We start from the raw sequence: 11,461 nt of genomic DNA on the forward strand, positions 1-11,461 counted from the left end.
CTTGTGAGGAGATGAGTGGAGCAGTATAAGGAAAGGAAGAAAGACTTTCATATGGTGTTTATTGACCTACAAAAAGCCTACGACAAAGTCCTAGGGAGGTTCTATGGAGAGGTTTGGAGGTTAGTGGTAGCCCAGTAGTGTACACTAGGGTAATTAGAGATATGTACGATGGTGCTAACACTCGAGTGAGAATTGTGGGAGGAGACTCGGAACACTTTTAAGTGTAGATAATGTTACATCAGGGATCGGCTTTTAGCTCATTTTTATTTGCTTTGATGATAGATGTGCTGACGCGACACATCTAAATGAAGGTTTCATGGTATATGTTATTCGTAGATGATATAGTGTTGATTGACGAGACACATCGCAGGTTTAACTTTAGGCTGGAGGTTTGGAGACAAACCCTGAAGTCTAAAGGTTTCAAGTTGAGTAGAACGAAAACAGAATACTTGGAGTGCTAGTTCAGTGAGAGGACACATGAAGTAGAAGTGGACATGAAGCTTGATACACAAGTCATTTCCAAGAGAGATAATTTCAAGTGCCTTGGGTCTGTTACCCAAGACAACGAGGAGATTGACGAGGATGTTACATATCTTATTGGAGCGGGGTGAATAAATTGGAGGCTCGCATTTGGTGTTTTGTATGATAAAAATATGGCACCAAGACTTAAGGGCAAATTCTACATAGTGGTAGTTAGACCGACTATGTTGTATGATGCTGAGGGTTGGCCAGTCAAAAAATCACATGTCCAGAAGATGAAAGTAGCAGAAATGAGGATATTGAGATGGATGTATGTCACGACCCCAAAATTTCACCTTAGGTATTCGTAATGGTACCTAGTCCCTAACACATAAAAGAATTTAACATAAACAATGGCTAGAAGTAGTAAATTAACTAATAAATCTCATGATAATATCAATACTGAACAACAATCACAAAAATCCCCAACGGGTAAAACTCAATCATAAGCTTTACATATGTACACTAAGGATCTCTAATATAAAATTGTTTTGATATGAAGTAAACAGTACAAAAGACAGTGGCAGAAGATGACTCCGAGACATGTGAGCGCCAAGCAGGTATAAATTAAAGTCTCCAAAATATCTGGTCAAATCACTGGTGTCCGGCATGAGCTGAAATACTTGGATCTGCACAAAAATGTGCAGAAGAATAACATGAATACACCACAACAGTACCTAATAAGTATCAAGCCTTACCTTGGTAGAGTGATGACGAGGTCAGGTCATGACACCTTAATGCAATCTAATAACAGAAGATAGAGAAATAAATAGAAACAAAACAGTACAATGATGTAAGGCTAACAACAGTTATTTAGGCAATAAAGGATAATAAGAATGAGATTATGATAAGAACAATAAGTAATCATATGCAGTCAAAATACTAAGTAAAGAAACTAACAATAACCCTTTCATCAACAAGCCTTTTCAACATAAAATGTACAATGAGAATCACAACTGAGGCATAACACCGCTTATCCACATTTTCACAATGTACAATCACAATCTTCCTTATATCAATGTGTGAGCCTACTATTTATATTTTTTAAAAGATTTTTCCTGAAATAGCTACATGCGATTAAGTCTCCTTATCTCACAATGTGGCTTCAAGTAATTTTCTTACTAGCAACACGCATATAAATTTCACTTTATCTCGCTGCATGCACATCAACACCTATCCTTATACTGCCGCATGCGCATCAATATCACAGCACAATAATCAACTCTCACCACACGAATCCATATGCCACAACATTGTCAAAATCAACAATACCAATATTACCACAATACATAGCCCACATCTGTCACACTTTCTTTTTATCCGAAAGGGGGTATAAGGATATTTTTCAAATTAAAGTGACATTATTCGAAATGGGATTATTTATTTTAATCAAAGTCGCCACTTGGGATAATTATTGGTGTCCCAAGTCACCGGCTTATTTTAAATCCCAAATCGAGGAAAATTGACTCTATTTTTTGGTCCGCAAACACAGAAGACCGGGTAAAAAATTCTATTAACCTGGGAGAAGGTGTTTGGCATTCTCGAGTTCCGTAGTTTTAGCACGGTCGCTCAACTATTAATAATTGGCCTCATTATCTAATTTATTACGTGTTTTAAAATTGTGCATTTTTAACTTTATAACCGCTTTTATTTATTTAGCCGCTTTTTAGGATTTATGGAATTATTTTTGGAACAAGTCACGATTGTCGTACACTTGCCGTTTTGATACACATTGCAAATCGCGCTACATGAAATGCACCCGCGATTTACAACATGTTTATTTTTATTATCGTTCGAAGTTGTGGTCGAGTCACCTGAAATGCACACTCGAATTAGGGATTACGTATCGTGACTATACCACGGGAACCATATCCATAGTCACGATGATTTATTTAATAGAGCGCCTAAAGAACTAGCGCATTTGAATTTTTCTAATCTTTGAGATTATTGTGAAGGCCAATAATTAAGAATATTGATATGTGGGAGAAGGATAGAAGATCTGTTCGAGTGTTCTGGATTTAAACATGATAAGAATACCTAAACCCAACGCAACTTCACCTATCTTTCTTTCACCAGCATATAACTACAAGCAAACACAATATGATAAGAGTTAAACGTGCAGATTTGAAGCAGGAAATATTACAAATGCGTTCATACTTTCTATGACCCATTACTTTAGTTTATCCCTCAGCATCCAACGAATTTTGCTCTCATTTAGAGACTATAACTTTAATCCATCAATTGATCGTCGTTTGACACACACGAAGACACACACAAAAAAAACAAATAACAAATAAAAGAAATATCTGAAAATTAAGTCCAAATCTTTCTCACATGCTTAATAGACAAAGAAACAAAGACAAGTATGTAGCATTATAGAAATTGGTCAGAGAAGTCAAACTAGACCTTGTATTAATTGAATCCAAGTCTTAGAGTTTCTGCTACTCAATATCAAGCCAAGATAACGATCACGAACATAAACCTTTGCCGGCGGCAGCCTCGACGGAAAATCGAAACTCGAATCGTCGGAAAATCGCCAGACCGGCAGAATCTGAGCAGTTTTTGGCCGCAATCTGGTGGGGTTCGTAACTATTTACATCCCTCTGTTTATGTCCATCAGGTCTGTCCCAACTCGAATTCAAACCTATCCATTTCAAAAAATCGATTTCAAAGAAAAGGCAAAGCCGCAAGGAGGAAGGTGTGTCGTTCTTGAATCAGAGAATGAGAGGTCCAAAATGGAGGGGTGCGTTGCTAGCTTTCTTAGGAGATTATCCTTTTTAGAGTCCTTTTTCTTTTTTTTCGAAAAGTTGGAGGAGTCTCCTGATTCAAGAAGAAGAAGATGCGGCGCTCTGTATTTGAGCGGGAAAAATTTTATTTTGTGTCTCATACAATTGACACTAGTTGTATAAGGTAATTTTTTTGTCTCACAGTTTTGAAAACCTAGATTTCTATGGATTTAAAAGTGTAAAATTGTGGTCCACAAATTTGTGAGACAAAAAAGAGACTCATACAACTAGTGTAAATTGTATGAGACACAAAATAAAACTTCTCATTTGTGTGTGTGTTAGGCTGGTCTCTAGGGTGTGTAGGTATTCAATTAGGGTTTGGGGGTAATGTGTATTTTATAGGTGAGGGAGAAAATAAAACTTACCCTTTGAATTCAAATAGTTTTAATGGCTGAGATATTATCTTTATTTCTAAAAGGACTGATGGATCAAGTTATTTGGACTTCAAATTAAGCTGGCCCAAACGAAATTAAAAGATCAAATCTATGTTTTCTTTTGATTTTAAGTTCTAACAAATTAAATTCTAAATTAAAACCTAACTAAAATCTAATTAGCAAAAAATAATTCTATTTATCTATTAATAAATGCATGTAAAATTTAAAAATTATTTTGTTTGATTTTTATGTATTAATTCTAACAATTAAAGAGTAGTTAATTTCTAAAAATGTATATTAAACTTACGATGGCATGAAACGAAAAATGTGTCAATTTTTTATGATTTTAAATATTAAATATGCATGAAATACAACTAAATAAAGAAAAACTCTTAAAATCCATTAAAATTATTTTTAGTATATTTTTGGGATTAATTTCCATGTGGGCAAAAATTGGGTGCTCAAAACAGCACAACCACAATATGTACAAAAATCTCAATAACAACAAAATAAATAAGAAACAACTCAAAAAAGAAAGATATCTCGATAACCAACAACTTCAACCTCAATGTATTATTAGTTGTCCGACTACAACTTCAATAACTCACAGTAAAAGGTATTCCCAGGAAATGAAAAGTTCTAATTCAAGTACGTAACATAAGTTTAACAATAACAGGGAAAGTATGAAATAGCAACTACGACTAAATGAATGATTATAACTCCATAATGGAATGAATATCATGTAACAACAACTACAAATAAACGCACATAAGGGAAACCTCGACAATGGAAACTAGCACATGTAATAACAACCACAAATAAGGCATGTAGGAAACAACTTGAACACGAAAGATAGGGCAAATAATTGCAACTTCAATTAAGTTTTTAAAGTAACCTAAGAGTCTAAATCGGTCAAATATCACATATAAGTCTGTGTCCACATTTGTCACCTCTTGTACACGTCTTCCACATAATTCAAATAGCAAAATCAACTCAAATCCTAAGGGATAGTTTTTTCACACAAAGTTAGGCAAGATACTTACTCCAACTAGGCCAAATCAGACACTCAAAAATAGCTTTTCTCTTAAAATTTGCCTACACACAGCTCAAATCTTACAAAAATGACTTAATATCATTAAACAAGGCAAGAGAAACCAATTACAATTAATAAAGCTATGATCTTTACATAATTTTCCAAAATTCAACAAAAAGTTAACACCGAGCTCGTTTAGTAAAAACCCGATTCCAATGGTAGATCTTGACTACCCATAAACCATAACTTCATATATGTGATTTGTTTTCAAATCCGAATCCAATTCGACTCTCAAATCTCAAATTTTTATTTTTTCGAAACATAGACAAAAATTTCCCAAAATTTCTCTTTGATTCTCAAAAGTTTGATATTAAATATAATATATAATCATATAATATAGTTAAAAAATTTATAAAAATCACTTACCTTATGACGTATGTGAAAATCCCCTCTCCAAATCGCCTCCTACCGATTCTAGAGATCTAAAATATGAAAATGAGATTAAAATCTTGATTTTTCAGCCCTTTATTCAGGTGCAGATGTCCCAATTGCGACATTGGGTTTGCAACTGGGAACCTTCGAGATTGAGAAGATGGACTCGCAAATGCGACGCCTGACAGCTTAATGAGGAAGTTGCAAATTCAACATGGATTTCGCATTTGTGAAGTCTGCTCACCTCCCAAATGCGGCCAAATGGTCGCAAAGGTGAAACTACCCAGCCCAGGTACTTCTTCACAAATACAATCCAGGTATCGCAAATGCGACACCTGATACCCCCTACTATGATCGCAATTGCTAATTGGGTGCTCGCAATTGCGACACCTAAGGCAACAACACACCAGTAACTGGAATTGAGTCCAAATCATTTCAAAACACGTCTGAAAGGCATCCGAGCTCTCAAGGCTCCAAACCAAACATACACACGAGTCTAAAAGGATCATATGAAATCGCTCGCGCGATCAAAACAATAATATCTAAAACCACTAATCGAACATCAACACGCAAGAATTTCAAAATAAAACTCAAGAACTCTAGAATTGCAACCAAGGTATGAATCATATCAAACCAACTTTGAATGACACCAAATTTAGCAAACAAGTTCTAAATAGAAAAAACGGACCTATTCTAAGTCCCAAAACCAAATTCTGAACCTGATAGCATTAAATTCAACCTACGGTCAAACTTAAGAAAACTTCTAACCTCAAATTGCCAACTTTCGACAGAATAAGTCAAATCAACCGAGGGACCTATGAATCCAAATTTCGGACATACGTCCAAGTCCAAAATCAAGATATGAACCTATCGGAGCCATCAAAATGTCGTTCTGGGGTCTTTTTACAAAAGTTAAACTTTAGTCAATATTTCCAACTTATGCTACTAAACCAAGAACTAAAAGGTCCAAATCGAGCTAAAACCTTCCCAGAACAAAATTAACCAATCCTGCAAGTTCTAACACCACAAATACACATACGCAAATCTTCAAAAGGAAAACGGGGCTCAAATACACAAAATAACCGATTGGGTCGTTACATTCCCCCCCCTCTAAAATAAACGTTTATCCTCAAACGTGTATAGAGACTACCTGAAGTGACGAAAAGCGAGGATAATAACTCCGCATGTTGTGCTCGGTCTCCCAGGGTCAGTCCTCGACCGGATGAACCTCTATTGAACTTTCACTGAAGCAATGTTCTATGACCGCAACTTTCGGACCTACCTGTCCAAGATGGCCACCGGCTCCTCAACATAAGTTAAATACTTGTCCAATTGGACTGAGCTGAAATCTAATACATGTGACAGATCACCATAATACTTTCGGAGCATGGAAATATGAAACACTGAGTGAACTATCGATAAGCTAGGCGGCAATGCAAGTCTGTAGGACATCTCACCAACACTCTCAAGGATCTCAAAAGGACCAATATACCTAGGGCTCAACTTGCCCTTCTTCCCGAATCTCATCACACCCTTTATGGGTGAAACTCTAAGCAAAACTCTCTCTCTCTCTCTCTCTCTCTCTCTCTCTCTCTCTCTCACCATAAATGCTACATCATGAGCCCTACAATCAGTATAAGTCTTCTGCTTAGACTGTTTTGTACGAAGTCGATCCTGAATCAACTTGACTTTCTCCAAGGCATCCTGAACCAAATCAGTGCCCAACAATCTATCCTCTCCCAGCTTAAACTAACCAACTGGAGAATGACACTGCCTCTCATATAAGGCTTCATAAGGAGCCATCTGAATACTTAATTGGTAGTTGTTGTAGGCGAACTCTGCAAGAGGTAGAAACTAATCTCATAAACCTCTGAAATCCATAACACATGACATAGCATATCCTTCGCTGGGCTCCGAAAAATCTAGCCTCATGAATCGATTGGCTAAAGCTTGAACATCCAATGCCAGCGGTCTTTCTCTAACTGAAATATATGCAAGGCAACCCATACTCTCGGTCTTTCTACACAAGGCATCGCCCACCATATTGGCCTTCCCTGTATGATAATGAATGGTGATAACATAGTCTTTTAACAGCTCTAACCACCTCCGCTACCTTAAGTTTAGATCATTTTGCTTAAACAAGTGATGCAGACTCTAATGATCTGCGAATACCTCAAAAGACACGTCGTAGGGATAGTGCCTCAAAATCTTCAATGCGTGAACAATGGAAGTCAACTCTAAATCATAAACGAGGCAGTTCTTGTCATGGGACTTCAACTGACGTGAAGCATAAGCGATTACCTTACCCTCCTGTATCAATATGCATCAAATGCCAATCTACAACGCGTCACAATAAACTGTATATGAACTCGATGCTAAAGGAAAAACTAGAGCTGGAGTTGTGGTCAAGGCAATCTAGAGCTTCTGAAAGCTCTCCTCACACTCGTCAGACCACCCAAAAGGGGCACCCTTCTGAGTAAATCGGGTCAAGGGAGCTGCGATGGATTAGAAACCCTCTACCAAACAGCGATAATAACAAGCCAATCCTAGAAAACTCTGGATCTTCGTAGTAGAAGACAGTCTGGGCCAACTCTGAACTGCTTCCACCTTCTTCGCATCCACCTTAATCCCCTCGTTAGACACCACATAACCCAAAAGCGCCACCAAATCAAGCCAAAACTCACACTTGGAAATTTTTGCATATAACTTCTTTTCCCTCAAGGTCTGGAGCACGATCCTCAAGTGCTGCTCATGATCCTCCCGGTTGTGAGAAGATACCAATATGTCATTAAATAACACAATGACAAATGAATGAATATATTATTAGAATACATTGTTCATCAAGTGCATAAATTTTGTTGGGGTGTTGGTCAGCCCGAATAACATCACTAAAACTCATAGTGGCCATAACAAATCTGAAAGGCTGTCTTCGAAATGTTTGAGTCCCGGATCTTTAGCTGATGATATCATCATCTCAAAAAAATCTTTGAGAATACCCTAGCACCCTAAAGTTGGTCAAATATGTCATCAATCTGTGGTAGTGGGTACCTGTTCTTAAATGTAACTTTGTTCAGCTACCTGTAATCAATATACATCATTATGGAGTTGTCTTTCTTTTTCACAAATAGAACTGGAGCACCTCAAGGCAAGACACTCGGTCGGATGAAACCCTTATCAAACAACTCCTGAAGTTGTTCCTTCAATTCCTTCAACTCCTCTAGTGCCATACGATATGGTGGAATAGAAATGGGCTGAATGCCCGGCACCAAGTCAACACCAAAATTGATATCCCTATAGGACGGCATGCCTAGTAGGTTTTCTAGAAACATATTTGGGAAATCTCTCACTATCGGAACTGGCTCAACGGTAGGAGTATCAACAGTGACATCCCTCACAAAGGCTAGATATGCTTCATACCCTTTTCTCAATCATTTGATGTGCGTTCAAAAAAAACACAACCCTACTAGGAATATAATCTAATGTACCCCTCCACTCCAACCACGACAACTCTGGCATAGCCAATGTCACACAGTCTTTGGCGTGAAAATCCATAATAGTGTGATAGGATGACAATTAATCCATGCCCAATATTATATCAAAATCTACCATACTGAGTAATAGAAGAATTGTGGTCTCATAACCCCCGATAGTGAAATAACACGACCGATAAACAAGGTCAACTACAATAGAATCTCCCACAAGCGTAGACATATATACAAGAGCACTCAAAGAATCACGAGATATGTCCAAACAAGAAGAAAAGTAAGATGACACATATGAGTATGTGGAACCCAGATTAAATAAAACTGAGGCATCCCTATGACAGATCGGAACAATACTTGTGATGACGGCATCCGATGCAACAGCCTTCGTCCTACCCCAAAAAGCATAGAAATGAGTCTAGCCTCCCTCTAGGGCAACCTCCAACCCTAGCTAGCAATGCAGATGGAGCGGCAACGAAGCAGCAACCCTGGCATGTGAATCCTGTGGACCATATAGAATCGGTAGAGTCTGTGGAGGTGAAACCCTCCTAAGTCTAGGACAGTCCCTCACCATATATCTGGTGTCACCACATTCAAAACAAGCTCTTGGTAGGCATGGCTGTTGAAAATAACTTTGACCTGGTTGTTAGATTGACCGCCGAAGGCACCCCGTGTAGGAGGTGCACTGGAAAGTGGTTGTGCATAATGGGTGACATAAGACCTCGGAATAGCAGGAGCATTGCGAGTAGTTGGAAGTGCTGAACGAATTTGGCGCCTCACATACCCTATGTCATGACAGGCTGAAATTATTGCATGGGCACCATTAAATCCTCCAGAACCTTGAGGCTTCTTGGCCTCCTTCTCCTGGCCTCGCATATGCTCCAACCTGCCAGCGATCTCTATAACCTACTAAAACGGAATGTTTGCCTCCAACTCCCGAGCCATGCTAAATCTAATACAATGACTAAGCCCCTCGATAAACCTGTAAACTCAATCTCTGACTGTGGCAAAAAACGCATGTGCATATCGAGACAACTTGTTGAATCTGATGACATACTTTGACACTATCATAGTCCCCTAGCATAGCTGCTCAAACTTTGTGTGGCATGCATCCTGGAGGATCTGGGGAACAAACTCCCTCAAAAACATATCTGAAAACTGAGTCCAAGTGAGTGATGTGGCATCAGCTGGACTACCCTCCTCGTAATCCTACCACCACTTATAGGTTGCTCCTCACAACTGAAATGTAGTAAAGGCAACTCCGCTAGCCTCCACAATACCTACAGTGCGGAGAATATGGTGGAACTTGTCTAGAAAACCTCAGTAATTGCACTATTGTAAGTAAGAGGGTGATATTTCTTGAACCTCTCAAGTGTCATTTGCTCCTCCTAAGATGCCTCTGGCCTGACCTCAGGCCGGACCGAAATAACAGGCTATGACAGCATAACTCCCGGAACCTAATCAACACGGACCCGCTGCTCTAGAGTATGGGTCGTGGGAGTTTGAGCTCCTCCCCCAACCTGAGAAGTAGCTAAAGCAACGGGAATCAATCCCTCCTGAGCTAAAGAACCGAACATGCTCAAGAAGTTTGCTAGGGTCTTTTGAAGTCCAGGGGTAAAAACACGTGCCTCGGGTGCTTGTCACCAACTGGAGCTACTAGTGGCTCCTTAGTCGTTTCTCTGGCATGTGTTATGGCTGCTGCATGTGCTCCTCCTCGGCTCTACCCTAGACTCGGCCTCTTGTGGCTCTAGTAGGGGGCGCAGGTATCACGATCCCAAACCGGACCCGGTCGTGATGGCGTCTCTCGTGAAGACAAGGCCAGCCGATACAATTCCCAAATCCGTTTCAACAATTTTAATAAGTCATTTTAAGCCTTTTTAATCAATTAGATATTGCATAAGGTAAGTTTAAATGAACAGTACTGAAACAGATACAGCCCGACATCGGGGTGTCACAAGTCACGAGCATCTACTGAGGTCTAAAATACAACTAGATTCTAAAAATATGCTAAATACAGTCTAATGACATCAAAAGAGAGAAAGCAGAGTTGCAGACGTCGGGCAACTACCTCGCTAAACTTCAATGACTCTGCCTCTACTCAACCAGTATCCGCTACCAGGTGCAAAAATACCTGAATCTGCACACAAAGTGTAGGGAGTAAAGTGAGTACTCTAACTCAGTGAGTAATAATCATAAATAAAGGCTGAGCGATAAGAAATCACGAAAAGTACATCAACATGATATATAGAAGCATTACAAAACCAGTAGGAAAAGCATTAAAGCTGTGAAATCTCTTAAAGCATCATAGCTCAGTGTAAACTTCTTTTAAAATACCTTTTTAACAATTAAGTAATAAAATGCAAAGCAATTAGAACAGATAAGCACAGAAAATCCGCCCCTCGGGCACAAATACCAACAGAACAACCCCTCGGGCAACAACATGGAACAACATCAGCCCCTCGGGCTATATCTTACATCACAATGGGTACCCGCGCTCACTAGGGGTGTGTAGACTCCTGGAGGGTCCCCTTATGGCCTAAGCGCAATGTCAAGCCATCTCGTTGCATCATCTCTAGGCTCTCAGCCTTATATCAACAAGCCACCTCGTGGCGCACATATCTCAGGCATTTGGCCTCATAATCAAAATCAGTGTATCACCACTGCAGCGAGCAGCCCGACCCAAAAGTATCCTCACAATACAGGCCCTCAGCCTTACTTAGTTAAAAATCACATAAGCCACTCGGGCAACAGTAAAACATGATGTTCAGCCCAAAATATTATTTAGAATATCATTTCAAGTGTTAAAGCAGAGTAAACATGGCTGAGTTTTGAAAA

The 11,461-nt window shown here is 39.1% G+C and overlaps 1 long non-coding RNA gene across 2 annotated transcripts; it reads right to left on the reverse strand.

The window, feature by feature from the left end:
• Positions 1–882: 882 nt before the first annotated feature.
• On the reverse strand, positions 883–3,352 carry LOC104222702 (uncharacterized). Of its 2 annotated transcripts, none has more exons than XR_709980.2 (2): positions 2,926–3,352; positions 883–1,263 (listed from the first exon to the last, which is right to left on the reverse strand). It is a non-coding gene; the product is annotated as an uncharacterized lncRNA (long non-coding RNA). The 2 variants fall into 2 exon arrangements; XR_709979.2 differs by having other exon boundaries at positions 883–1,148; positions 2,926–3,348.
• Between the last annotated feature and the right edge of the window lie 8,109 nt (positions 3,353–11,461).

This window comes from Nicotiana sylvestris, chromosome 5, assembly GCF_000393655.2.
Source record: "Nicotiana sylvestris chromosome 5, ASM39365v2, whole genome shotgun sequence".
NCBI lineage: Eukaryota > Viridiplantae > Streptophyta > Magnoliopsida > Solanales > Solanaceae > Nicotiana > Nicotiana sylvestris.